The following is a 15550-nucleotide window of genomic DNA, read 5'->3' as shown; positions in this document are numbered from 1 at the left end:
ATGAACTTGTATGCACATATGCAAAACCCATGGGCACAGACAATGGGTGGTGAGGGCCTGGCGGGGGCTGGAAGTGGGGGGACGAGAGCAGGTGGAAGAGGTTAATGGGGGGGAAGGAGAACCTATGTAACACTTTCAACAATAAGGATACAAAACAAAATAAAATAAAATAAGAAATTGCCAAATTCTTCAGAGGGGCAGTACCAGTTTACATCCCCACCAGCAATACACGAGAGAAGCAGTTTCTCTGCATCCTCACCAGCATTTGGGATTGTCACTCTTTTTTTACATGATTGAGTAGATATAGGGACATCTCATCATAGCTTTAATTTGCATTTCCCTAATAGTGATGTTGAACATACCATCTGGATAGTTTCTTTGGTGAAATGTCAGTTTATACCTTTGCCCATTTTCTAACTGGACTGCTTGCTTTTTCACTGGGAAAATTTGAGTGTTCTTTATGCATTCTGAGTCCTTTGCCAGTAAGTGGTTTCCAAATGTTTTCTTCAGGTCTATAGCTTGTCTTTTTGTCCTCTTGACAAGGTTTTTCACTGCACGAATGCTTTTATTTTGATGTTTTATTCACTATTGCATCTAACGAGCTTGGCAGGGTGGCTGGTACCTTGGAGGCATTCGGGAAATATCTGGTGAAAAGAAGGAGAAAGAAGAAGGAAGAGTGAGGGAAGTGGCAAGGGGTGAAGGAGGAGAGAAGGCGAGAGCAGAGAAGAATAAAGAAAAACAGAGCATCTACCCCTAGAAACAGTTCCCGGGGGAAATACAACATCACCCAGACTCCATACAGAGCACATTTTTTTATATTACAAAGAGGGGGTTCACACATCCACATGCCCTCTGCAGAAACACTCCCCACCTGAGCCCACAGGCTTAGAAAGGTTTGTCTCTTCACCTTGTAAACTCTCAGGGATGCAACTACCAGAATTGTGCTTGTGGCATTTCCAAGCCCTTTCATCCTATCATTTTTGGTTGATACAGAAAGAACAAGACATGCCCCCCTTTACAGCAAACCTGGTGTCCCTGAGACTCTGGGAAGACAGAAGATGAGCAGACGCTGACTTCTCCCTGGGAGAGTCCTCTTGAAGCCTCGGGGAAGTTCTTATTAGAAACCGTCAGGCAGCGTAGAGATGCAGTGATTTACGGTACACGAAAAAATGCTGAGGGAATCCTCAGACAGGAGCCTTCGCAAAGATTGCTTAGAATTAGAAGATAAAAAATACATAGTCTGGGGGCAGGTAATGTGACAGTATCTGGTGAAATGAGTGGCCATGGCACTTGGATGGGAGGATAGGCAGCCCCTCTCAGGAAGGGCTGCTGTAACTTGGACCTGCACAAGTGCATGAGGAGGAGGCTGAGAGGGCGGGTGCAGTAGCCACTCTGTCTTGATCAGCGTGTAGGACTCAGGGTTGAAAAATGGATTCATTTGCTGGCCTTATAAATATTGAAATGCACTCTTTAATAGAACCTGAGAGCTCCTTCTCCCTAGTCCTCTCCGGCCGGCCTGTGTGTTTCTGCATTGAGTACCATCCCCGGTTTCTCCTGTGAAGACCGAAGGAAGTCCCAAAGGGAGTACACCAGTTCCCAACAGGAAGAGCTTCTAGGAAACTCCCAATTCCATCTCGCATTGTCCCACTTCTCGCCACCTCTTCCTCTACTACACTGGTCCGGACACCATTGTTTCTCACCTGGATTATTGCAATACCCTTCCTTTAGGTTGGTCCCTGTGTTTCCAAAATTGCACACACACGCACCCATATTTATATTCAGCACTATGACCAGGAGGGCCCTTTTAAAGATCAAATCAAATCACACCATTTCTGCTCTCTGTACTCTGAAGTATCCCAATTCACTATGAGAAAAAAAATAGTACTTATGATAGCCTATAAGGCCCCTGCTCTTTGGTAACCACCCCCAGCTCTAACATCTAACATCTAACTCCACCTCTCTAACATCTCACTTTCAACCTGAAGTGGATCTCTTATAAAAGAACTAGGGGCCCAGTGCATGAATCCGCAAGGCTGTGGTGGGCACAGAGGTGGGTCTCAGCCCATCCTCCACACCCCGCCCAGCCCCTTCCACGGTGGCCCACGGTGGCCCCCAGTGCCCTGTCTGCAGGCAGCCCCTCCTGCCGAGGCTCCCACGTGCTGACAGCACCAGCCCTGCTCACACCAGCGGACCGTGTGGAGCGATTGGGGCCGGCACCAGCAGCGGGTGCAAGTGGGGTCGGCACTGGCAGTGAGTACAAGCGGGGCCGTCGCCGGCAGCGGGTGCGAGGGGCGACTGCTGGCCCCAATCGCACCTCAGGAGCAGGGGGAGGTGGAGAAGCCCTGAGGGGCAATCAGGGCAGGCAGCCACTGCTCCCACCCACTGACAGTGCCGAGTGATTGGGGCCAGTGCGGGGCACCGGCAGCAGCAGGTGCCTGGTGGCACTGCAGTGCTTGGGAGCAAAGAATTTTCAGTAACCACCAGGGGTTCACCCCAATGACAGCCACCAGCACCCCACCTTGGTCTGGCGCCCCCGCTCACCTGCTCCACCATCCCGACATGGTCAGTGCCTGCCATGTTCCACGCTCTGACACCTGCTGCTGATGCCCACCATGTCCCGCTTGCACCCCCTGGTGGTCAGCGCACATCATAGTGACTGGTTGTTGAGTTTGGTTGTTCCACAATTCAATCTATTTGCATATTAGGGTTTTATATATATATATATGTGTGTGTATATATATATGTATATATATATACACACATATATATATATATATACATATATATATAAATATATGGGTCTTTTTTTCTTACTCATTTGGCCACCTGATGTCTTTTAGAGCATTTAATCTATTTACATTTAAAGTAATTATTGATCAGTATGTACAGTACTTATTGACATTTTATTATTCATATTTTTATCTTATTTTATTGCTATTTTAATTTTTATTTTGGCTTCAATATTAAAAGAGGTGAAATTATACTGAAAGGCTATTATATAAGGTAAAAATTGTTGACAATGCTTGCAAAATTTTCCAGAACAATCAGATAAGGATGGAGAGCTTTGTAGTTGTCATTTTCGTCACAGATATTTAGTTCAAAGCCCAAGTATTTATATTTTATTTCAAAGCTTTCAAAGCTCCAAAGAAAATTATTTTCCTGCTTAGTTTAAAAGTCCACTTTTTAAAACCAACCACAAACTCTAAGGAGTTTTTCAGAAACCTTAAATATGATTGGATGTCTGAGAGCACTCAGTTTGTAAGCAGCACATGAATTCAGTTGCTTCAGGGACCAAGCTGAAGGTGAAAGCAGAGAGGGAGAGTGGGGTTTATTATTCTGCTGCTGTGAGCCAGCTCTTCCCAGATCTGCCAACCCCCACAGCCAGAGCTCTGAGGCTCTCCTTAAGGGTCCCCATAGGTTTTGCTACCACTCTGTTTTATTTTACAGTTGCCTTACAATAGGGAAGGACACAACATTTACTAAAATGTATGATGCTACTTTAAAAGAGACTTTAACATTTATTAAAGTAAAAAGACTAATTTAGTCATTTTTCTTTTTGAGTCTAACATATTTGTAAAATAATTTTAGGACTATGAGTTTATGGTCATGTCCATGGGTCAGCAAGAACTGTTGGCTTAAGATGGATCCTATTGTTTTAATCATCCAAACAGATTCAATGGTGCTTTTCATCCTCTCCACCTCCACACAGCCTGCTTTTAGCCTAGACAAGAACACTGTGTGTCAGGACCAAAGACATCTCTGCACTGAGGCCTGACACATACTGATAGGATGTGCAAGTTATGAGTAACATAAAACTGCATTTTCAAATATATTTATACTAGAGGCTCGATGCACAAAATTTGTGCACTTAGGAGCGGGTCCTTCAGCCAGTCCTGCACCCTCTTGCAGTCCGAGAGCCCTTGGGGGGATGTACCACTGCCACAGAGGTGGGAGAGGCTCCTGTCACCACCACCACCACCGCTGCTGTGCTTGCCAGCCATGAGCCTGACTTTTGGCTGAGCTGCGTTCCCCCTGTTGGAGCGCACTGACCACCAGGGGCCAGCTCCTGCATTGAGCGTCTGCCCCCTCATGGTCAGCATGCATCATAGTGACCAGTTGTTCTGCTGTTCAGTCAATTTGCATATTAGCCTTTTATTATATAAGATTTGATGTTTGATAAGAGGAGAACACGGGGAGTTTGGTAAGAGGGAATGGAGAAGGTGGAAATAACTACAATTTCAAGAAACATTTGAAGTGGCAAAGTTGGCAAGCATTATTCCCTTTAGGACTTCATGTGTGATATGCCAGTGTGTACCCATGAAAGTGTGCCCATGAGTGTGTGCAAGTGTGTGTGCTTTGAGGATATAGACTAGGAAAATGTGGCTATTTTATTTGATTAACCTTCAGAATCAACTGATTAATTGCAAATGATCTGTTGAGAGTCTCTGAGCAAAATATTTGCCATTAATTACACATACTTAACATTTACTAAAACTCTCAACCCAGCTGCATTAATTTTAGAAAAGTAAATGTAACTGAATTCCTACTGTCTGGGTAGAATAATGGTCATATGTCTCCCTGTGGTCCACTGGACACTGGCATGGTGTAGTTTAACAGGGCCCACCCTACACTGAGCCATCGCTGCTGATGCCCCTGCACCCATGTCCTGGTCATTTCAGCTTAGTCTCCGGTTCAAGAATGGCACTTTCACCAAAAGGGGTTTTGGAGGTCCTCCAGATCACAGAACCTTGATCCACTATGCATTCAACCAGGCCACAGAAGGCCCCTGCTGGAGAGGTCGGACAGAAGCTTACAGGATGAGGTTAATAAGTTAAGTAAGCAAACAACATTTTACAGTGCACATTCAAGCCAGGCCCCTGGGTAAAGCAATTGGAATGTTGATGAAATACATAGGCATACAAGAACACGAGGGCTTTATGACAAGAAGGGCCATTCCCCAGAGAGTCAATTATGGTGCCTGAGATGCTTGCGGCATCCAGAAAGGTGGGAGAGCCTAGCTGAGACCACAGCCACGACACTGAAATCCCAGGCAACCAACAAGCCCTGAGTCCTGGCCTCAGATCCAGGGCTCTAAGGGACCCAGGTTGCAACCCCCTCCTTAGATCCCCTCCAATGCTCCTTCTGGCTGTCTCTGCTGTGGAAACTAGTACTTTCTGGTTGTGAAACACAGTTATTACATATGTTAAAATTTACAAAGGAATAGCATTTAAAGAAAGGCGTAACCCTTTTACCTCTAAATATATATCTAGACTCAATTGATGCACCTGATTATTTGCCTAATGGCTATCAAAAATCAAACCATGTGATAAAAAACAAATACTGAGTGTGAGGCACGGAGGGGTAAAGTCACTTGCCCTAGGCCCCAGCTGGAAAGGGTTGGAGCTAGACACTAACCGCAGTTCTGTGGCTGGAGATGCATTTGAAAAGGTTGACAGGTAGAAATGCCTCCAGCTTGAGAGATTAGCATGAACAAAGAGAGGTCCATGTAACAGCACCCGATCGAGTAACCTGAGCAGTGGGTACAGCCGGTGGAGAACATGGAGGGAAGCTCATCCTTGTCCAATTCTGAGGTCCCCCAAAGCTGCCTGGGAAGGCTGGCCACACCTGAGATGGCGGGACATCTGAGTGCTCAGCCTTGTAGAAAGCAACACTCAGTTAGGTCTAAGCACGGGTGGGGCCTGAGTGAAGACCCTACACAGAACACAGTTAAAAACTGCACAGAACAACCTTTGCCCTTGATGAGCTTATGTCCATGGAGGACATATGGAAACCATGCAGCATCATGGCACTGAGTGCCAAATCCCAAGCTCAAGAATCTCTTCGGCTGGAGTTGAATGTTAGTGAAATGGTTGTCTTTGTGAAAAGCAAACCGTGAACACACTAAACTTGTTCCAAAACAAATGAAAACATTTAATGTGGAGAGAGAATTTATAAAACTGCCAAGTGAATAAGAGAGTGGTGCGGAGGCACCTCCCCATTGCAGGTGGAGAAGCTCTGAAGTCCTGCTTCCACACACCTGCGTGACTCTGGGTAGAATGTCACCTGCTGGGCCCACTGTCTCATCTGTAAGTCCAGTGATGGCTTCACCTGAGCTTGCAGGCCTTTGTAGATAAACATGGGCCTTTGGTGATGAACACCTTACACGCACACAGGCTTCTCTGGATTGTACTTCCAAGCTTGCAGTATGTTCACTAGCATCCTAATCTGTGAAGGCATCACTTGGCAATCTCATAAGAAAAGAGTTGTCTGCAGTTCTGCTGAAGTGTAGCATGATCCCAGAAGTAGCCCTCTTGTATTGGAGCTTATTTGTCCTTTTATTAAACACTAAATTCTGCACCCTTATGCTCTCAGCCAGCTCTTAAAACTATTGGTAAAATGCAGTTAACACCCAGAAACAAAAGCCTGAGCTTATAAAGGAACTCATAAAAAACGTCCTGAAATAATTCCAAATGAAACACAAAATTGCCACCTAATAACTGAGGAAAGTGAGGCCCAAGGCCTGAGCTTTCTCACCATCGCTTCTCTCGCTGACATATGTATTTTTATGTGCTTGAGCATGGCCCACCGTCCAGTTCATGAGGATGAAGCTTTCCTCTGTGTCCTTGAGCTGGTTCCTCCCGCTCTGCCCAAACCTAGCTCCATTATCATCCCACTCTCCCTCCTGAGGTATCTTCATTTTTCTGTCTGCCCAATAGTTTCCTCCACTCAATCTAGAAACATCTCACACTCTCCCTTTCTGAATATAGTGTATTTCATCAATCCTAAGACTTACATTTTTTTCACATTTAACATTTCTAAAATCAGGGTGTTTCTAACAAGGAAGGCCCTTTATAATTCCACTGAACATTTTTTCTTCTTTCTTGGAACATAAACAGTGGTGTGCCTTACAGCGGATGACATCTTAGATCAGACACAATACAAAGCAAGGCCCTTCTTTGTCCCTCCTCTCCGCCCCCCCCCCCCCCCAACTTCACCACCATACCACCTGCCTTGGGGTGGGCTCTTGAGATTGTCAGAAAAACAGGATCACTTGGATATATTAGTTAATGAGGATTTAGTATAAGCTGCCACAGACAGAGGGAAGGGCCTCAGCGGTGCCCCTGCCCTCAGAACTGCAAGGTTATGGCTCATTGGTGAGCGGCAGGAGCTCTAATGATTCCACACAGCGCGGTGCTGATGGCCCAGGAGCAACTCTGGTGCCAGCTCATGACTCAGCTGCCCCCTCTCTGCTTCGACAAAGTGAGCCTCACATTCCGTTTCCCTCAAATGAAAGATCCGATCGGTTTGACCATTCATCACTGCCATCAGCAAGACTCTTTTGCCAGTCTATTGCCAGGCTTATATAGATTAAACACCAACTCATTTCTGATCCAGTCACATGTGGCCAGAGCTGGGATAAGACATGGAGACTTAGAGGTAGAGAATAAGCTCAGAAGAGTCTTGGGAGGTATTTATAACTTAATAGATTTATCTTCACATCTGCCTCTAGCTGATTTTTCAGATTCTCTTTTCAATCCAAGTTTTTCAAAAGAGTGATTGAAACTTGCTGTCCCCACCTCCGTCCTTCAACCCAGTTCAATCAAGACTCCCTCCCAACTGCTGGAGAGCTTGCTCATTCTTGCCAAGGCTTGGGGTAAGCTTGTGTTTGATTAATCTGGTGAACACTCTGCAGTCTAGACCTTCCCAGGGGTTGGGACTGCAGCAGAAGCCACAGTAATGTTGTTCATGCCCTCCAAACCCCCTTCATCAGGGCATATATCCATCTTCTAGGTGCTTCAAGAATTGACTGCTAAGGGCTCACAGCACAGCCTCTCCCCAGAGAACAACCTTCAGCTGATGGGAGCTCACAGGTGACACCTGCCTCAATGCTGTGGGGCTGGTTATGCTCCAGAGTGCCCCATGGGTCAGACTACAGCCAGAGGCCAACTAAACCCCCATCTTCACTTATCCTCTTCCCCTGCTCATTCCTTTGCCCCTCACATTTTTATAGGTTTTTCTTAAGAGGACTTTCTCAATAAACCTTCCAAAGAAACTCCACCTCAGGCTGTTTCTAGGGAACCAACTAGGATACCTTGTGCCTTGCAAATCTCTGCTCCCTTGATATCCTTGTTACTACACTCTCCTCCTTTTCCCATCCTGTAATTCTTAGCGTTTCCTGGAGTGGCAGACTCCGTTCTCTTTCCCACTCCACGGCAGCAGTTCCCAAACCAGTAAACTGACACCACTTTAATAACAAGTATTTTGTAATGCTCTCTTTATTATCCTGAAGATGCCTTCTATATATGTTTGTATTCATATGTATGGTTAAATGTCAAATACAATGCAAACATGTGACTTTAAATATAAACTGTAATTTCATCAGTTCATTATTAAGATAGAGAAAATACTTATAAATATGAAAGGTTAAAATGTAAACTAGGAAGAAAGAATGGTATGGGAGTGAAGACTATTACACTCTGGGATCAGACTGCCAGAGGTTCAATTCCACAAGATTTCATTTAATAGCTGTGTGGCTTTGTGCAAATTACTTTAGCTCTCTATACTTCAAATTCCTATTTACCCATGCAATAGTACTGTTATAAATTTTTTGTTATTTAAAAAAATTCATGTGTGAGCATAGTGCCTGGCATATGTGAGTTTTAACTTATGTTTTTCAGACATAAATCATATTTTCTTTTGTTCTAGCACAGTGGTTGACCTCTTATTTATTTACTTATTTATTTGCTTATTTATTTATTTATTGCAGGCCAGATAGTAAATAATTTAGGCTTTGTGGACCATACACAGTCTCTGTTATATATTCTTCTCCTTCTTGTTTATTTATTTATTTTTTTGTTTTTACAATTCTTGAAAAATGTAAAAACTTAGCTTGCGGACCTTAGCTTGCCAACTCTGTTTTGGTTAAAGACAGGCAGTTTAATATGGAGCATTAAGAAAAGTTTCCCATTTGCACCACATTTTTCTTTTTAAAACTGTAAAACATTTAAACATGAAGAAAAGTATGAATGGTGATATAATACGTAGTTTTCACCCAGCCATAAAAATATCAAATTTTACATATTTACTTTAGTTTTCCTCTTTTCCTGACTACACATAGCAACTATCCAGAAGTTACTGTGTACTCTCAACCCCTTCCCCATGGCCATTCACCAAAATCAGTTCTTTCTCCTCAGACCCAACGTGAAACTACAGTTCCCAGACATTTGTGCATTTAGGTGTGGACAAATGCTGACCCCTGGAATGGGGGTGGAACTATGTCACTTCTGTGCCCAAGTAGGGACTTGTAGATATGCCTTGTACATGACTTGTAGATATGCCTTGTACATGACATCTGCCACCTGAAGAGAGAGGGCCCAAGGTCCACACAATGGAAATAGCCAGGTTCCTTGAGTGGCCATGTAAAATCAGGAACACCTATATTAGACTGTGATGTAAATGAGAATAAATAAGCATTTATTACATTAAAGCCATTAAATATCAGGGCTTATCTGTTAGAGTGGCTGGTGGTATATGATTTTCAATATGATCCATGATTTTATAATTTTATTAAATGAGTATTTATTTATATGCAATACATAGTACCACTATGTGTTTCAAAATTTTGAAAATTTGAACAAATGGTTAAAAAATAATATAGGGTGTCCCGCCAAAATATATATGCACACTTTGAATAATTACAAAGACAATGTTTATTAAAATACATTTTATTTTCAAAATTGAGCTATCAGCTGTTAAAATATGTATACATTTTTCAAAACACCCTCAACTCATTTTTTTAATTTCATTTCACAACTCATTTTTTTTTTTTTTTGGTGTGTATGTGTAGGTGTAGGTGTGTGTGTGCTCAACAGTATATCTTTGAGATCTATTCACACTGGTAACTGTTCACAGTTTATCAATGTTAATTATTTGTTTGATTTAAATAAGCTACCTTAGGCCCATACAAATCTATGGAAATATTTTAATTAATGTTTTGAAATGATAATGTGTTCGAATCTCCAAAAAGGTTTGAACTTGTTGTCAGTTGCCATATAATTAGCACTAGTCAGCCTGTGATGCATGTTGGTCAGATAGTTTATGTTTTACATTGCATTTCCACATATCTCCTTTTACAAACGTCTCCCAGCACCCCCCCCATGTGAGTAAGAGGAGACTGGCCTTACCATTCCCAGTGTGGATGTGAAAAGCTGGAGAGAAGTGAAGAGCCCAGCGACTAGAGTGAGAGGCACGGGCTCACACCCCTAACGCCTGCCTGTTGTGTGACTTGTGCACGTTACCTGACCACTGCCCATTCAAGGTCTTCCTTCCTGAAATGGGAATCAAACCCTGTCTCTATCTTTGGATGCTCAGGAGGTTTGCATAGAAAGCACTTAGTCCAGTGCTGGGCACATAGTAAGCATTCCACAAATGTTAACTACTGTAGTCCTTGCGGCAGAACATGTGACTATAGTATAGGCAGTGACTATGAAACTGCATCCCTGAGCACACAGGCTCGCTGAGGAAAACCACGCTCATTAGCCTGAGCCGCTGCTTTCTGAGTCTTCCCACCGCATCTCTCCATTGTTCATGTGTTTCGTGTCCACTGGGACCTATTTACTACAATCACTGAATATGTTTTGGTTTGGTTTTTCAATTGTAAAGCAAACTGTTTAAATCCCAAACATTCAGCCAATTTGTTCCCCACTCATGAATTTTACACGTAGTGCCACTGGCCCAGCACTCCAGGCTTCACTGTGGCCCTGGGTCAACCACACACTTTTATTTTTCATGTGCGGCATCCTTGTTTACTTAAACCAGGTCTTTTTCTACACACGCCTCACGCATAGTCGCTTTCCCTTTGCGGGGATGTGCACTGTTTCCCACTTCTTTTCTTTTCCTCCGGGTTACATGTCTGATGTTCCTCCTACGACATCTTCATCCCTCTTTCCACTTCTATATTTTAGCTTCTGATTCTAAGTGTTGTCAACTCAGATGTCACTGAATTATAAAGAGCTGTTATTGTTTAGTTTGGAATTAATGGTTTCTTAAAAACCAAACCTATACTTCAAAATTCTGTTTTTATACAATGTGGGTTAAGAACACACCATCTTATTATTAAAAGCAAAGCGGATATCCTCTTTTCCTCGGTCATCCCACTAGTATGGTGGTACTTTTTCTCGTAACCAGGTCTTTTGACTCCAAAGCCATGCTGTGTCCTCCAGGCTTCATCGCAAAGATACCAGATCAAAGGAGAAAATAAAACCACTCTGCAAAGAGTCAATAACCTTAGGGGAAGGGCTTCAGAGAGAGAAATATCTAGCTTGTTTTCCGAATTTCTGATCATTAATTACTTATCATCCTGAATTCTTGTGAGTCACATTTACAAATAGGGAAGCCTCTATAGGAAAAATAAAAAAAAATGAAAACTGAGGCAGGACAGAAGGGAAGGCCTCTCTGGCCAACAGAAGAGCTGAGGAAGCCAGAGCATGAGGTGTGGGGACTCTCATAGGAATGTGTCAGGTGAGCGAGACCCTCTTCCTTGCCCTTCCCAGGGCTATTTCTGCACGTAGACAGTCTCTTCCCCAGAGGGCATTCTGCCCTGTTATTTAAAGATTCAACTTCATTGGCAACGGGCCTAATTGGTCTTACTTAACAATATGCTGTGCAACATTTCGCCCAGTTAATGCACTAAACCTCTAATTCTTTCATTTTCTCATAGGGCAGAGATAGCACCATCTACTTCCCGTGGCATTACAGAAGTATTTAGGCCTTTTCAGCTGCTCTGACTCTGTGCCTCCTACACCAGCCCTCATTCAAGATCCAAGAGATAGTATCAGGTTTAAGAGCATTAAGTTGCATGAAAATAGGGCACTGCATTTAGACATTCTCCCTGGAGACTCTGGCAGAGGCAATGTGAAATGGCCTGCTTAAAGATAGAAGTTAATTGGTAGACTTAAGAGAGTTGACCAGAATTGTAGATTTATTATCTGCTGTGACGGAGAAAGGGAGCCTATTGCATAGCTGTATATTTTTAGATATTAGGTCAAATGGAAAGTAAGTAAAGAAAGTAGTCAGCTTTTAAAAGGTATTTCTTCTTTGCCTGTAAACTGAGGTGGACACCCCGGTCAGCAAAAAGGTAAAAAGATAGGGCTTCTTCCTTCTCACATCCAAGGAGTTTAGTTTCCAGACCTTTCCTGGGTGAGGAAGAGAAGAAATTCACCTTTTTTTTTTTTTTTTTTTTTTTTTTTTTTACATAATCTTATATTTCAAATTGTGTTGATACTCAGAAATCTTTGATTACCCATATTTTATAGGTAGGTAGTTTCGCTTTCTTAAAAGTACCTTATGATAATCTTATAATACAAGAATAGAGTCTTTTTTACTCATTAGATATCAAGAGAAATAATATTTTAGACATTTTTATCATAGGATTCCTGACATAGTTTTCTTAAACTCAATTTTATGGAGAAAATATTTATGTATAAAAACTGACTCCATGTAAAATGTACAATTCTATGAGTTTTGACAATTATATACATCTGAGAAACCACCACCACAACTAAGATACAGAATATTTTCATCCCCTCCAAAGTTTCCTCCTGCCTGTAGCGCATCCCTCCCTCTACCCGCAGCCACAGGCGACTACCCCTCACTCACCTGTTTTTCCCAGAATTTTTTAAGCCAGAGATTTGTTTGTTTCTACTTCTGGTGATGAGTAAAAGATGGCCACAGAGGTGAAGACCTTTTCAGGTTATTTTGATAGACCTTCCAGTACCTATGTCATTTACAAGTACTAATTCACAAAGGTATACTTTGTCGTTTTCATTTTCCTAATGGCAAATAGGGACAGATAGGACAGATAGGGCTGAGCATTTGAGAAAAGAGGCACAATGGGAAGACCAGGTACATCCTATCTCTCCCCTCTGGTATATTGGACAACGCACATTTGGTAGCTAGAAGAGTTAGTGTAAGTGTGCGTATTGGGTGGGTTTGGGAAAACATTGGACTGAGTCAGGTGGTTTTTTCCTGTGTGGTTTCAGGTAAGTGATTCTGCTTTCCCAATCTCTCTCACTTCTCAGGTAAAGTGAGAAAGCAGGACTAACTGATGTCTAAAGACTCTCCCAGGTCTACAAATCCATGCTGAGCCATAAATAAGTGATTGTGGGTGGTTATAAGTCAAGTTAGGCAATTGGAACAAAAACAGAGAGCCAAAAATATGTAAAAGAAATATTTTATTACACTCCATATCTCTTGCAAAAATGATCCTTTCCCTCAATTGTCTGGCACAACTATAGTTCAATTGTCTTTCTTGACTCTTTTTAACCTTCATTTTAATAATTCTATCATGTTACATTACTTTGAGAACAAAGAGAACAATACATAAAAGGCAAACAACATTAATGTCTCTATACTTAGAAAAATGCTATTTTCTTGGAGGAAGTATTATGTTTACTTTTCCTTTAAGACTATAATTTTTGTTGTTGTTGTTAATCCTCGCCCATTGATTTTTTTCCCCATTGATTTTTAGAGAGATTGAAAGGGAGAGAAGAGGGAAAGAAAGAGAGAGAGAGAGAGAGAGAGAGAGAGAGAGAGAGAGAGAGAGAGAGAGGTGAGAGAGACACATGAATTGGCTGCCTCCTTCACATGCCCCAACCAGAGCCGGCCATAGAATCTACAACTCCAGTACGTACCCTTGACCAGGAATAGAACCTGAGACCCTTCAGTACCTGATGCTCTAACTACTGAGACACACTGGCCAGGTGAGACTATAATATTTTAACTCCAGTGCTGAGTCACCTTTATTTAAGAAGACTTTGAAACCAATTAATATGAAAAATTATAATTTTTAACACTTAGCAACTAGAAACAAAAGCAGAAAAAATTTGAGCCCTTTCTGAATATCTATTCCAAACAGATTACCCATACAGGTAATTGTAGGAGCATTTCAAGTTGAGTTATAATTAAAGTTATAATTAAGGTTATAACATCTACTTTTCTTTTCATAAGAACAATATTCAGAGGAGGGGCAAGTCAAACTTCAAAAGCACTTTTCTGCTTTTACAAAGATAATTCTACAATTTCTTCTAACTCTTACACAGTTTCTAACTATGGAGTCTTGAATCTTGCAAATATTCAACTCAGCTCTTTGGGGGTTTCTGACCCAGTGTGTGGATTACATCATTTCCTCCCTTTTTATGATTAACCAATGATACTGCAAATGAAGACCAAGTAAGTCCATTTTACAACTTGACTCTTTTCATTATAATAGACTTTGTGGATTTTTGGCATTTGTAATGGAACCAAAAGAAGTCACATGAGTTTTTTTGGTCTCTGTATAAACCAAATCTAAATGACATAATGTTTTTTTGTTTTTTATTTTATTTTGCCCACTCAGCAAACTAAGACAATGAGAAGATATATTTTAACTGCAAACAAAGTTGAATATTTTCCTTTGTTAAGAGTTTTTAAATTTTATTTTAGAGAGAGAGGAAGGGTAGGGGAGAGAGATAAACACTGATCAGTTGCCTCCAGAATGAGACCTGACTGGAGATTGAGCCTGAAACCTAAGCACGTGCCCTGACAGGGGACCGAACTTGCAACCTTTCAGTGTATGGGACGATGCTTCAATCAACTGAGCCACACCAGCCAGGGACAATGTTGAATATTTTCTAACATAATTTTGGAACATGGGAGTAATTTCTGAACCTGAAACAAAGTGATCATTTCCCCCTCAAGCAATGGCAAAACTTTACTTTTAAGCATTTAGTTAAAATTCTTTAACTTTTATTTTTAAACAATAGGTTAAATATAAACCGTATTAAAAGATGAAGTTTATATATAACACATGTATGCACATTTAGTGGTGTTTCCAGCTAAAATACTGAAACAATTTAAAAACAAAAACTATACAGAAGACTTCATGTCATGTTTAGTAAGAGAATAAACTAACAGCCCTAGCCAGTTTTGCTCAATGGATAGAGCCTGCGGACTGGGGGACCCCGGGTTCGATTCCGGTCAAGGGCATGTACCTTGGTTGCGGGCACATCCCCAGTGGGGGGTGTGCGGGAGGCAGCTGATCTATGTTTCTGACTCTCTATCCCTCTCTCTTCCTCTCTGTAAAAAATCAATAAAATATATTTTTTTTAAAAAAGAGAATAAACTAATAACCTAGTATAATTTGCTTTCTAATGAAATCCACTCTGAGGCTGAAATTTCATTTTTTAAAAATATTTATGTAGAATTAGCTAGTCTATATAGAGCAAGCTCTTTTTGTTGTTGTTAATCTTCTCCTGAGGATATTTTTTCAATTGCTTTTCAGAGAGCGTGGAAGAGGGAAAGAGAGAAAGAGAAACACTGATGTGAGAGAGACACATGGACTCGTTGCCTCCCCACATGGGGTGGGGAATTAACCTACAACCCAGGTAAGTACCCTTGACCTGGATTTGAACCTGACAGTTGGCACTCTAACCACTGACAAACACCAGCCAGGGCTAGAGGAAGCTCTTATGTGAAGTTTACTTTTTTTTAAAATAGATTGCTAGGAGTTAGC

The sequence above is a fragment of the Myotis myotis genome, unplaced genomic scaffold (genome assembly GCF_014108235.1).
Source record: "Myotis myotis isolate mMyoMyo1 unplaced genomic scaffold, mMyoMyo1.p scaffold_m19_p_9, whole genome shotgun sequence".
NCBI lineage: Eukaryota > Metazoa > Chordata > Mammalia > Chiroptera > Vespertilionidae > Myotis > Myotis myotis.
This window is presented reverse-complemented; position numbering follows the sequence as displayed.